Raw genomic sequence first — 13,777 nt, forward strand, 5'->3', positions numbered from 1 at the left:
TAAAGGAGATCAGTCCTGGGTGTTCTTTGGAAGGAATGATGCTAAAGCTGAAACTCCAGTACTTTGGCCACCTCATGCAAAGCGTTGACTCATTGGAAAAGACTCTGATGCTGGGAGGGATTGGGGGCAGGAGTAAAGGGGGACGACAGAGGATGAGATGGCTGGATGGCATCACCAACTCCATAGACATGAGTTTGAATGAACTCCGGGAGATGGTGATGGACAGGAAGGCCTGGTGTGCTGCAATTCATGGGGTCACAAAGAGTCAGACACGACTGAGCAACTGAACTGAATTAAACTGAACTGATACTTAAAATGGATTACCAACAAGGACCTTCCTTTACACAGGGAAGTCTGGTCAATCTTATATAACAACATAGATGGGAAAAGAATTTGAAAAAGAATAGATACTTGTATTTGTATAACTGAGTCACATTGCCATACACCTGAAACTAACACAATATTCTTAATCAACTATACTCCATTATAAAATAAAAAGGTGTTTTTTAAAGGAACTATCACACTGACCTTGAGAGAGTATCCCCTCAACTTTGCTCTGCTTCAACTTCTTGGCTCAAGCACCACCCTCTGAAAGGAAGAGGTTTGGACCAATCCCTGAATCCATGTCCAAAAGGGCTGAAAACATGCTCTGGTCTTGGTGGTGAGAAGTACCCAGGTTTTCCAGGCAAGAGATATATGCAGGTCAGGTATTACTCAACTTTTAGTTCTGACTTCTGCAATGAAGGTGGAGTCTGGTAGTTGTTTGGACTGACTCCTCACATATAGGGTCATGTTGGCACCTGCTTCCAGAAGCCTCCTCCCACCTAGGAAGGGTCTTGTCAACCTAAAGATGGCCTAAGCCTAGAGAGGTACTGCTTGACCAAATCAGAGATTGTAAATATATATATTTCTTTTATATTCTGCTGCTGCTGCTAAGTCACTTCAGTCGTGTCCGACTCTGTGCGACCCCATAGACAGCAGCCCACCAGGCTCCCCCGTCCCTGGGATTCTCCAGGTAAGAATACTGGAGTGGGTTGCCATTTCCTTCTCCAATGCATGAAAGTGAAAAGTAAAGTGAAGTCGCTCAGTCGTGTCCGACTCTTAGCAACCCCATGGACTGCAGCCTACCAGGCTCCTCCATCCATGGGATTTTCCAAGCAAGAATACTGGAGTGGGGTGCCATTGCCCTAAGCTAGGCCATCTTAAAGTAAGGCTATTGCAGACAATGGGGTCTAGTATGAAAAAGAAAGCTATATCAAAGTTCCTCTGGGGAGTCTTTGTCATGGCCTGCTATGATGCTGAATTGGTCAATAACACAGAGATAGAAGGGGCCTCCCAAGTGGCTCAGTGGTAAAGAATCTGCCTGCCAATGCAGGTGATGCAGGAGACATGGGTTCGATCCCTGGGTCAGGAAGGTCCCCTGGAGGAGAAAATGGTAACCCCCTCCAGTATTCTTGCAGGGAAAATCCCATGGGCAAAGGAGCCTGGTGGGCTTTGGTCCATGGGATCACAAAGAGTCGGACATGACTAAGTGACTGAGCACACACACACAGAGATGGAAAACATACTCAAGGCCAGAGCTGAGCACTCATTCACAAGGGACAAGAGAAGGCATAAGTGTTGAACACATACACTAAGACCTGCCAACATTTTTCACTTGCAACTTTCTGAAAGAATGAGATTTCATCCTGGGCTGGGTAAAGAAGAAACAGCCAAGCCAAAATTTTTCTCTGATGTAAATGCGTGGCTTCCAGGAATTCCAACAAGAGACACCCCTATGACTCCAAGGTCAAAATCCACAACTCAGAGATTTCTCTTAGAGCAAAGCCAAGTGAGAGTGGGTGCGTTCTAGAGAGGTAAGTTTGTTAGGAGAAATATGGTCTGAAACAGCCCTCCCTGGCCAGGCAAGATAGTAGCCACTTGCATGAGCTATTTTAACAACAGGAGGTTCTAGTAAGGAACTTGGAACCAGCAAGCTACCAAGAACTAGAAGAATTCAGGAAAGGTACAAAGGAGAGAACAGACTCCAGTCTATGCATCTTCCTAATCTCCCAGAATCCTTGCTGGAATCCATCTTAGCTGAGTGATGTGTGCACCACCAGGAAAGACCCTGAGTCAGAATGATCGTGCTGAGACAACCTGGAAACTAATAGCATCACTATGAAACCTGAAACTGCAAACCACGTGGCTGAGCAGTCTTCGGGGTTCCCTTACCCTGCTTCTCTCCACCCACGTGCCCCTTCCCAATAAAGTCTCTTGCATGGTTAGCAGGTATGTCTTCTCGGACAATTCATTTCCAAATGTTAGACAAGAGCCCACTCTCAGCCCCTAGAAAAAGTCCCCCTCCCTGCAATAAGTTCACTTCCAGAAGTTGTTTGAGTTTTGAAAGTCAAGACACCACAGACACTATTAGGTATACTGAGATTCTCAAGAAGATAAATCAAGCTTCTCAAATTCAAGATTCATTCAATTACATAATTTGAAATTAATTTAAGAGAGATTTTTCTTCGGAGCATTTTCCCCCCATCTCCTTCTGCTTAACCACGCATGGATGGCAGAAGGTTCAAGAATTTCTTCCAGGAATGAAGATTCTTCCAGTCCCTCTCTTCTCTGGCCTGTAAACTGAAAGACACGCCCTTGTTCAACGCCCCAACTGCCTACTTCTTACATTTCCCTGGAGGTTGTTGATTTCACCCTGGTTAGGTAAACAAATACGGCACTTAATTACGTGGCCCATTCAGTTTGACATCATTTTCTGCAAATGGCTTGCATTAAGATCCAAATCAACCATCTGGAATCTGGAACACGCTCTCCTACAGGGCCTCTCCTTCTATGCCAAGATCTGGCCTGAACTTGAGAAACAAGATCAACTATATGAGAGCTATTTCAGCCCAGATTTTCCTCTTCTCTGGAAAATTCAGGGAACTGGAGACACCATTCCCCACTGACCCAATGCAGGAAATTATGACTTTCAATGATAGTATGAACTCACAGACAATGTCTGAACTGGGATTAACACACACTAATGCATGGTAGGCAAGTATGGTCCAAATTCAATACCTGCAACTTACGGGGGAAAAAAAAGGCGGGGCGGGGGGGAGGTGCTTTAGAGAGGGAAAAACTGAGAAGTCTAGGCATCTGAGCAGTGTTTGAACTTTTCCTTTTAACAAGGATCTGTTTTTCTGAAAACCCAACTCTCTCAAATTAATTGGGTCATTGTTCCTCAGGAGTTTTATTTCTCTATGGGGAGAATTTCCAACACACAGAATTACCTCTTTTCATCCTTAATTGTGATACTTCCTGCTAATTGAAAGCTAGGCCTTGTGGTTTCCAGAACACTAATTTGTGATGGTAAAACCTTTACCCATCATAAATTATTTCATTGTTCAACGAGGATGTAAAATAATTAATTGGTTATTTGGCAGATAAGTTCAGCGTTTGCAGGATCTGTTTCATAAGAAATTTTATTGATGAAAATGTGTCTAAAGCTTTAGCAATGCACTTGGCTTTAGTGTTTGGCAGCAAGGAGACAAACTCTTAAAGCCAAAAACCTCCCCAGGGCACGAGGCAAAGTACAAGTTTGTATCTATATTCCTGCTGTAGGTCATTGGGGGTCTCCTTTTACAGACAATTGGCAAAAGGTTTCAGTGGCTGTTTTATGATCCATTTTGATTTTGTATATGAGCAAATCTCACGTTTCGGCCATGAGACATACCCATGTTTTACCGTGTTGCCCTTAAATGATTTTTCAAGAAGTTGCATTAACTCTTAAAATTGACAGGAATAAATAGAAGCACCATAAATTTTTTTAAGTTGAAGTCACAAGCATCACAGGCTAACTTACTGTTAGACTGTTGGCCAGTATAGTTTTTAAGACATTAAAAAAAAAAGTTCAAACTCATCATCACAGATATACTTGGCTGTTCTGATGCTACCGTTTTTAAGAAATTAAACTGGGTCTATATGACACCAATTCAACCAGCAAAGTCTAGTAAATGTCTTAAAAGAAAATCCCAGAAGTTGATTATTTACTGATGAATGGACAAAAAAAGCCAAGCGGGGACTTCCGCTGACAATAGGTGCTTGGCCGTCCAGGGCCTTCTTCATCTCTTAGCCCCTCTGTACTGTGTACAAAGCTGGCTCCTAGGGACATCATGGAAGTGCTCGCTTACTGAGTTTGTGCTTTCAATAAGCACTGCATTCTGCTTCAAACAGAACATAAAGAAAGGTAAACGTGATACAGGCAAGTGCTGCTCCTTGAACGTCAGCCGTGTGCTGTACCAACGTGTGTTTATAATCAACGCTTCCAGAATGAAAAAAAAATGTCCATTTCCACCTTCAAATGCACTCTTCAAAATCAGCCCTATTCTGGGAAAATGTTTCTGGGAAAGAGTAGTGCGTGCAAAAACTGAAAACAAGGAGGTTACACATTTGTGTGACTAATATCCCTTGTCTTGTAACTGAGACCAGAAGAACAACTAAGAAACTAACAACTAAGACAAATTTACTCTCAGGCTTAGTATTGACATATCTTTCTTGTTAACACAACAGATTTCTGAACATGTTTTCACATAAGTTCTTCACTTCAAAAACTCATGGCTTGACTTCACGGAGTTGTCTTGAGACCAAAGCAATTTATTTAGAAATACTGAAAAGTAATAACCGTTTTAGAAGTTTCAGGAAAGGGAAAAAAAAAAAAAAGGTAATTCCTATTCCATGCCTGGTTATTTATTCCCGCAAAATGAAAACTCTAATTTGAAAAGATATGAGCAGCTCCAAAGTTCATAGTAGCACTATTTGCAATGGCTAAGATATAGAAGCAACCCTAAGTGTCCATTCACTGATGGATAAAAAAGATGTGGCACACACATATATATAAAGTATTCCATTGTGTATATACATATACACAATTGAACACTACTCAGCCATAAAAAACAATGAAGTTTTGCCATTTAGAGCAACATGGATGATCATGGAGGGTATTATGCTAAGTGAAGTAAGACAAATGCTGTAGGACATCACTTATATGTGGAATCTAAAAAATACAACGAACAAGTGAATATGTAAAAAAAGAATAGACACAGATATAGAGAACTGGTGGTTACCAGTGGGAAGAGGAGAGAGGGGAGGGGCAAAATAAGGGTAGGGGATTAAGAGGTACAAACTTATGTATAAAATAAACTAAAAGATATCTTGTGTAACACAGAGAATATATACAATATTTTATAGCTAAAAATAGAGTGGAACCTTTAAAACTTGTGAATCACTGTGTATACCTATAATTTATATAATATACTACAGCAACTATACATCAATAAAATAAACAAAAATGAAATAAAAATAAATTAATAAAAGTCTCAGGAAAATAAAAAATTAACAAGGAAAAGTATTACCGCTTCCGTTCTATTTTATAATATATAATCTTTACATACTTACAAGAGTAACTTGTGTCTGTACGCTCGGTCACTTCAGTCGTGTCCAACTCTTTGCAACCCCATGGACTGTAGCCCACCAGGCTCCTCTGTCCAGTCAAAAATACTGGAATAGGTTTCCATGCCCTCCTACAGGGGATCTATCTTCCCAAGCTGTGGGAAGGAACCCATGTCTCAGGTGTCCTGCATTGGCAGGCAGGTTCTTGACTACTAGGGCCACTGAGAAGCCCACAGACCAGCTTATATAACATCAGAAGGATGGATCTCCTCCTCCTGTTCTCACTGCTTAAATACTGTCATTCTTCAGCTCTCTCATACCTGTAAATGCATATGAGCTTTACTCTCTTACAGCTTGTAAACTCTAGCATTGTTTATATACTTTTCTTACTCTCTTTATTAAGAATTTTATAAGCTCAATATCGTTCTCCTAAGGGATGAATCAGACACACTGTATTAATATATATGTTTAGGTTGATGCTGTGAAATAGTGAGATGATAGGACAAGGATAGGTGGGGAGAAAAGCAATCGAATGTGACTGTCCTCCCAGTCACACTCCAATGAGTCTAAGGTATGTAAGTAAATCAAAACAGTGTTCAAATGAATAAAGAAATTGCTTGTTTTCAAGGTAGAACTTTGGTCACAAAGGCAAAGGTCATTCTTATTTGGGGAGGGGGGGTCATACAGACACAGATAGTATTAAAAAGGAAAAAGAGAGGGAAAAAACTTTTAATGAGCTGTAATTGGTCAGGGTTCTCCAGAGACACAGAACCAACAAGACAGATAAAGAGACAGAAAGAGATAGATGACATAAAGACAGGTGTTAGATAATAGACAGATAGATACAACTACCAAAGCAGAAGACACAAGAGATGAAGTTTCGATTCCTGGGTTGGGACAACCCCCTGAAGGAGGAAATGGCAACCCACTCCAGTATTCCTGCCTGAAAAATCCCATGAACAGAGGAGCCTGGTGGGCTGCAATCCATGGGGTCACAAAAGAGCTGGTCATGACTTAGCAACGGATCACACACGATGGATGGATGATACAGATGGCAGACACAAACACACACACATACATATAAAAAATCTACCTATCATTTATGTATCTTTATTTTAAGACAAGAGATTTATTTCAAGGAATTGACCCACCCAATTATGGGGGCTGACTAGCATGAAATCCATATAGGCAAACTGAAAACTCACACAGGATTTCCATTACCAGTGTTAAGGCTGTATTTCTTCTCCAAAAGACCTGTTTTTTGTTTTTACAGCCTTCATCTGATGGGATGAGATCAACCTACATTATGGAAGGTAACTTCTTTTACTTAAGGTCAACTAATTGTAAATGTTACTCATGTCTGAAAATATTTTCACAGCAACATCTAGACTAGTGTTTGACCAAACCCTTGGGCACAATAGCTTAGCCAAGTGGACACACAAAATCAGCCATCACAGGAGTATTGAGTGGTTTCATAAATGAAGCCAAAGAAGAGGAAAGAATGTGAAGGAGGTGCAGAAAATCTCCTGCCCTTCTTCCACAATTAGAATGACAAGATTCAGAGAAGTTAGTCAACACTGCGGTAACCAGTCACCCTAGTTTGGGTCATTGAAGGGAACGGATCTGAGTTATAATTAAGGTTTTGTTCCAGGAAACACTCAGCCAAGAACTGTGGGTTCGGGCAATCATTCTTCTTATTTTCATCAGTCTCAAAGACAGGTTCTCTTTCTGTAGTCCTTGACCCACGAGAGAATTATCGGGCATGTATTGATCGCCTGTGACCAAGGCTTCACGCGCTGCAGCTGAGGGGTGGGACCAGCAGTTCCCTGACTGTGCCCGGACCCATGCACATTAATCATTTTAATTAAGTGCATCCAGTCATCCTTGTCAAATCCATGGCCAATGAACTGCAAACTATCAGAACAAGGTGTTGGATGGAGTCGATCATACTTTGATGAGTAAACCAACTTGACTTGTTCATTTATGAAAGAAGTTTGAAATGCGCTCAGGCTTAGTCATGGGCTGGTGAGGGTGTTTTCCTCTTAAACCACTCTTCATAGAGGACAACCTGTTTCTAAAAATGCAGGAGACGTGTGGGCAAAGTGACCCCAGTCCCTGAATAAATTGCTGCACTGACTTTTCTATGAGTAAAATATTATAAATTCGAATAACCTCTTCGGAGCATTTAAGGTACAGGAAATGAGTCATCGAAAGAACCTCCTGCAGCCTCTGGATGCTGGCAAACATTTTTTTTTTAAAACCCTCATTAATTAGTGGGAAAGTAAACTTGAAAAACCTGAGTTAATATTATTTTGAAAAGAAATATCGTTTATGACTTTCACGTTCTTTCCAGTATAATGACTTCAAAGTATTTCTTAATCCAGTCCTTTGGTGTTATTTTTTTTTAATACACGAGAATAAAATTCAGTCATGTGCATGGAAAGTAAGCTGCTATAACAAAGCAAACTGTTATAATGTAATTACTTCATGTTTCATTGGTGTTTGCTTATTAGCAAAAGAATGAATAGGAAATTTTCTACTAAGGCAACCGAAAGCACACATTAACTTTTTAAAAAATGTGTCTTTGTTGTAGTATTCTCTCTGCTTCGTGCATGTTGGACTAATTCTAAATTAAATTAAAAATTTTAATTAATTATTAATTTTCCTCATGAGGAGGACAGTTTGGTGTTCTGAAGTTCTGGGATTTTTATCTCCCCAGTAGTCCTTGATAGATGTTTTTTAGTCGTATTGGGGCAGAAAATGTGAAAGTGTTAGTCACTCAGTATATCCAGCTGTTTGTGAGCCCATAGACTGTAGCCTACCATGCTTCTCTGTCCATGGGATTCTCCAGGCAAGAACACTGGAGAGGATAGCCATTCTCTTTTCCAGGGGATCTTCCCAACCCAGGGGTTGACTCTGTGTCTCTTACATTGACAGGCAGATTCTTCACCATCTAAGCCACTAGGGAAGGCCAGAACCCATGCTGTCAATATCCCCTCCATTAGTCTGGGTTCTCCAGAGAAACAGAAATAGAATATGTGTATATATAAAGAAAGAGGTGTATCGTAAGGAACTGGCTCACACTGTTATGGAGGCTGAGAAGTCCCAAGTTTTGTAATTGACAAGCCTGAGATCCAAGAGAGTCAATGGTCTAAGTTCCAGCCCAAGTGCAAGAAAAGACTGACATTTCAGCTCAAAGAGAGTCAAGCAGAGAGAATGAATTTTCACGTATTCTGCCTTTTGTTCTATTCAGGTCTCTAACAGATTGAAAGAGGTTCACCCACCTTAGAGAGGACAGACAACCTGCTTTACTCAGTCTACCCATTTAAATGTAGTCGTAGCCAGAAACACCCTCAGAGACACATCCAGAGTAACATTTAAGAAAACATTTGGGCACCTACTAACCCAGTTGACACATAAAATTAACCATCACATCTTGCTTACCACCATACACAAACACACACACAAAATCTGGCAGTGGCTTATGAAATATTAGAGGAGCTAGGTTTTAATGAAGAAATTAGAACTTGATACACTAAGGACTGAAACAAGCAGTATGAAATAGGTCAGATTTACACAAAAGGAACACCTACCTTAGACCTGGGCTGAGGGGAGGGTGGTAGGGTAACGAAAATCTTCTCGGAATAAAGCCTGCCAAAGCTAAGGCTTGAGTAGGAAAGAGATTTTGTTTCAAAAAGATAATAGCAGTGTAGGAAGCGTAGAAAGAGAAAACATTCTAGACACAGATAAAAGCCTGCACAAAGCAGAACAGATCTCAACCTGAAAATTGAGGGAAGCAGGAAATCAGAAGACTGGGGTACTGGCAACGGGGGAGGATCAGGAATACAGCTGGAGGAAGTAGCAGAAGCCAGATCAAGACGGGCTTTGTTAAACAGATTGAAAGGTCTGCATTTATTCTAATAGCCACAGGAACCTTTTTAGCAGGAAAGTGGCATGATCAGATTTATACTGTAGACAGATCACTCAGGCTAACCTGTGAAGCATGGATTCAAGAGGAACAGAGTCAGCAACTGTTTTAGCAATTAGGTGACATGATGTAACTGAGAAAATGGAGAGAAATGGATGAATTCTAGTGATATTTAGGAGGTGAAATGAACAAAACAAGATGATTTATTGAATGGGAGAGATGAGAAGGAAGCAGAATTCACAGGGGGGTACAGTCTAATTGTGTCGTTGAATGTTCCTCAATTTGCCTTTGTCTGGTTGTTCCCCCTAGTTGGTTTCAGGTTATGTGTTTTCAGCAGGAATATGACATACGTGATCTGTGTCTTTCATCAAGAGGCTCGTGATTTCAGTTGGTCATTTTAGTGATGCTAACATAGTTAAGGCAGTGTTTGCCAAATTTCTCCCTTCTAAAGGTATGCCTTTTAACCTTCTAATTAAACAAGACATAATCTGTGGGAAGATGCTCTGAGACTAACTATATGATTACCCAACAAACTTAAATAGTGTTAGCATTGTTAATATCCATTGATGATTCTCACCCAAATCAATTATACTCGTGATGTTGCAAAATGCTAATTTTCTAATCCCATCATTGCTTCTGAATGCATCATCTGGCAATAATGCATAGAATTATTATACTTGTTGATAGAATACAAATGAACCCCCAAAAAATAAAGCTTCCTTTCCACTTTCTTATTTGTATTTTTCAATATCAACTTGGATTCTTGATTATCTTATTCAATGGACTACATTTCATTGTCATGCTCAAATTTCCCAATTCAACTGGTGGAAGCTCCTTTAAGCAGGCTTCAGTGACCTTCTCACATGGACGATTTTCTGATTTTCTCACAGGGAAAGATATTTCAAATTAATGTTCACTTTCCCAACTTCAGACCTGAAACCAGCTATTTCCTCATTTAATGAAGGAATTTAGAAATCTAGGCCTGAGAAATAGGTATGCTTAACCATTTTGGACTGTGAGATGCCTAGCCTCCATGAAGTATTATTTTTGAAAATGTATTGTGGCCTAGGGAAAAGATGCAAACTTCCAGAGAAAATCTCCACTGGCTTTTGTTAAGAGTCTAGACAGGTTAATCATAAATCCAATTTTAGGGGGATTTAGCTTCATCTTATTTGAAATAAAATCAGTTCTTGCAGGGGGAGCTTCAAAGCTCTGTGTACTGCCTATTTCCCTTGGTAAAATTTCTGAGCCACTATTCTGGGCATTGGGTGGAATGGCATTCAATGGTCTTAATGACTTCCTCTCCTGTCGTGAAAGTGAAAGTCAACCAGTCATTTCCGACTCTTTGTGACCCCATGGACTATACAGTCCATGGAATTCTCCAGGCCAGAATACTGGAGTGGGTAGCCTATCCCTCCTCCAGGGGATCTTCCTGACCCAGAAATTGAACTGAGGTTGCTTGCACTGCAGGTGGATTTTTTACCAACTGAGCTAGTATCCTTGCAAATATGAGTAAACTGACATAAGGGCAATTGGGCCCCAGGAATCTCCACTTGGCACATCTGAGATGGAGCCTGCATCCTTTGAGCAGAGAATGGGTGAGGAAGATAGCCCTCAACCTCTCTGAGAATTTGGTCTCTTCATCTCAAGGATGAAGGGAAAGAGAAATGCCAGCAACTTACTCTTCTTAGGAGAATACCAAGCTTCTGGATTGGGAGCTGAGGGGAGTTAAGGTCCTTCATTTGGAGCCACATCTGCCTGGAGTGAAGCTTCCATCAAACTGAAGGTAAAGGAAGAAAGAGAGACAGAAAGAGGGAGAGAGAGAGCAGATCAGGTTTCAAATGCCACAGACTCTGACTGTTCTTACTGAGTTTAGAAGATTTTCTTAAATAAATGTTTCCTCACTTGCTGTATGTTTTCAGGACAATTGCCAGAGATGTTAAATGGTTTTCACCAATTATGCTTGATTCATTGGAGAGTGGGTCCACTGGGCTCTCTATGCTGGTATCCTTGAACTGGCTTTAAATTTTACTCTGTATGTTTTGACACAGAAGAGTCATGTATTTGTATAGAGTCAAATCTACTCACCTTTTCTTATTTCTTTTACTGCTTTTATGCTTGGAAATTCATCCCCATCCAGACATTTGGCATATATTCACCTATTTTATTGACACCTAATTTTTGGTACACCCAGAATTTAACTTAGTATATCTTAGTGTAAAATGTATGACTGCTCTCAAAATTAACTTCTTCCAAATAATAAATATCCTAACACATGTATTGAATAATCTCTTAGTCTCTCAATTTTTAAATTACCTGTTTATTATTTATTGAGTTATTACATATACTGTTGGTCTGTCTGTTGCAGGAAGGGGGACCCTTGCCAGGGCCCGAAACTGGGCTCTTGTCTAACACTTGGAAATGAACTGTCTGAGGAGACACAAGTGCTGACAAAGCAAGAGATTTTATTGGGAAAGGGCACCCGGGTGGAGAGCAGTAGGGTAAGGGAACCCAGGAGAACTGCTCTGCCGCGTGGCTCGAGGTCTCGGGTTTTATGGTAATGGGATTAGTTTCCGGGTGGTCTTTGGCCAATCATTCTAATTCAGAGTCTTTCCTGGTGGCGCACCATCGCTCAGCCAAGATGGATGCTAGCGAGAGGGATTCAGGAAGTGGACGGACACGCGGTGTCTCCTTTAGACCTTTCCTGAACTCTTCCGGTTGGTGGTGGCTTATTAGTTCCATATTCCTTATCAGGATCTCCTATCATAAAACAGCTCATGCAAATGGTTACTATGGTGCCTGGCCAGGGTGGGCGGTTTCAATCAGCATGCTTCCCCTAACACGTCTATACTTTTATATAACCACAGTATATGATGATATTATTTTTACAATATATTTTTAAAATTTAAAACTGTCGTGCCACAGTCCGTGGGGTTGCAAAGAGTTGGACACGACTGAGAAATAAAACAACAAAGCCCTCATTATCCTGATTTTTCAAAATTATCTTAGCTGCCAAATGAACTTTAGAATTATTTACTAATTTATAAAATTCCAATACAGAATAATATAGCCCACCAATTAACTTGGAAAAGACAACAGTTTTGCAATATTGTTTATTGTTCCATAAAAGGACATGATACGGCTTTTCATTCATTAAAAAATGCAATAATATGTTAAATATATTATTATTCAGAAATGCTAAACAAATATTTAGTTTGTAAGCAGATTTCTATATTGTATTAACATTTTTGAAAATAGATTTGGTACCATTCTAAAGTTTAGCTGTCAAAAATACTCACCATTATGAAGAATAGTTGATACGAGTCTGCTTTTACTAAAGAATTTAACTTATTCAGGTTGAAGATTCTGTTTATTTTTAATGGCAAGCAGGGCATATCTTTATAATGATTTCTGTTAATTTTAAATTTCACTTTATTCGTGTGATATTTATAGTATCAGAGTGATTATTTCATATTGATGAAATCGTATCTTGTAGTGATTAAAAAGCTGGAAGTTACTTGCAAGTACTCACTAGAACCCACATAACGATGCTTCACATGATCTCTTTCTTTGTCTCTGATATTAAAATTATCTGACACCTACCAAAAATAGTTCATAATTATTATGTTTTAATGGTCCAAAGGGTATGGTTAACCTCAGGCAGCTGTCTTTGCAGAATTACTAAATAAAGCAAATGTTTGTGCCCCAGAAGTTCCATTATTAATATCTCCAAGAAGTAAAACCTCTTGGAAATCTGGATGCAATAGTTTGGTGTATAATATTGCCTAGAGGGTTCTCTCTTTCTTTCCCTTGCCCTACCCCACCTCCAGTGTTTCATTGGAATACATAGCATGTTTTAATGGGCAGTGAGTCAATATTGTTTCTGAGGAAAACCATGTCTTGAAGGCCTGGGGTTCTCTGAGCTCACCTTACCAATGACCCACATAGGGTTAGCTCTTGGGATTTATGTGACCCCACTGTCTGGAGATGGTATGTAGACCTTATCCCTGCAGCTGTCTCCGCTCTTCCTCATGCAGTTTCTTATTTGCCCAATATGGCAGAGACCAATCTGGAAATCAGAAATTTTACTAATTATCAAATTTTCAGTAAAATGTACTTTGGCTCTCAGATGTAATTTCTACATTCCTATGCCACATACTCCATTATCATAGCAATGGCACTTCTAATACGTACATTTACTCCCTGAAGAAGTATTAACATGATAGTGTGGATATTAATTGGTAATTTTTCTTTAAAATTTCTGCTTGTCTGCCTCTAGAATTCTGCAGTATACAGGCAGATTTTCTTTAAGGACCTTTGTTAAATTTTCCTGGTTGATACACAAATATGCTTTATTTTGACACGGCTACCTTGTCATTTTATATGTGCTTAACAATGGGCTCAAGGGACTGCTTTGTA

This window comes from Bison bison, unplaced genomic scaffold (assembly GCF_000754665.1).
Source record: "Bison bison bison isolate TAMUID 2011002044 unplaced genomic scaffold, Bison_UMD1.0 scf7180017864325, whole genome shotgun sequence".
In the NCBI taxonomy this organism is placed as follows: Eukaryota; Metazoa; Chordata; class Mammalia; order Artiodactyla; family Bovidae; genus Bison; species Bison bison.